This window comes from Tursiops truncatus, chromosome 8 (assembly GCF_011762595.2).
Source record: "Tursiops truncatus isolate mTurTru1 chromosome 8, mTurTru1.mat.Y, whole genome shotgun sequence".
In the NCBI taxonomy this organism is placed as follows: Eukaryota; Metazoa; Chordata; class Mammalia; order Artiodactyla; family Delphinidae; genus Tursiops; species Tursiops truncatus.
In genome coordinates, this window is record NC_047041.1 from 13436769 (window position 1) to 13437700 (window position 932).

The window sequence follows — 932 nt, forward strand, 5'->3', positions numbered from 1 at the left end:
GTAGAGCAACAGTTAGTTTTTTAAAATATTATTTAGTATTCCATTATTTGAATAAGATGCATTGATTTTTTAACACAGTATTAGAGTCCATTGATATTTTATTTAAGTTTCTTTTATACCTATGTTCTTAAATAAAAGTGGACTAAAGTTTCCTTTTCTTTTTTTTCTTTTTTGTTTTCTTTTTTATTTTTTGGCTGCACCACTCGGCTTGCAGGAGTTACCCAACTTTGAGGATCTCAGTTCCCTGACCAGGGATTGAACCTGGGCCACAGCACTGACAGTGCCAAATCCTAACCACTAGACCACCAGGGAACTCCCTAAAGTTTCCTTTTCTTATAATGTTCTTTTCTTTTTTGGTGTCAACTTTATACTAAGTTACATCAAGTTCATAAAATAATCTAGAGAGATCTGCCTATTTTTTATTTTTGGAACAATTTGTGTTGGATACGAATTACTTATTCCTTGAAATTTTAATAGAATTTACCTAAAAATACTTATAAAACACCATGGGACTTTTGTAAAATCTAACAGAGAGGTTTTTCTAATTACTACTTTAATTTGTCATTTTACTATTAGTCTTCAAGTATTATATTTATCTTGTGCCAATTTCAGCATTATATATTTTCCAGAAATATGTGTATTTCATCAAGGCTTTCAAATGTATATTGTTGTATATATGTATATAGATGTTCTAAAATTTTATATTTTAAACTCTGAGTTCTGTTTCCTGCCTAATTCTGTACTGTGGTTATTTGAAAAACTTCTCTTTTGTTTCTTGATGTTTTATTAGTCTTTTTGAAAATGTTTATTTTATGAGTCTTTTCAAAGAAATTTTGGGGGTTTTTTTAGTCATTTGTATTGTATTTGCTACTATTGGTATTCTTAATTTTATTGATTTCTGCTCTAATCTTTATTATTTCCTTCTTGTTTAT

General features: G+C 28.2%; 1 non-coding gene across 1 annotated transcript; it reads right to left on the reverse strand.

Annotated features, from left to right (window-relative positions):
• Window positions 1-240: 240 nt before the first annotated feature.
• Window positions 241-312, reverse strand: TRNAD-GUC (transfer RNA aspartic acid (anticodon GUC)). The gene has a single exon. It is a non-coding gene; the product is annotated as a tRNA-Asp (tRNA).
• Window positions 313-932: the final 620 nt, after the last annotated feature.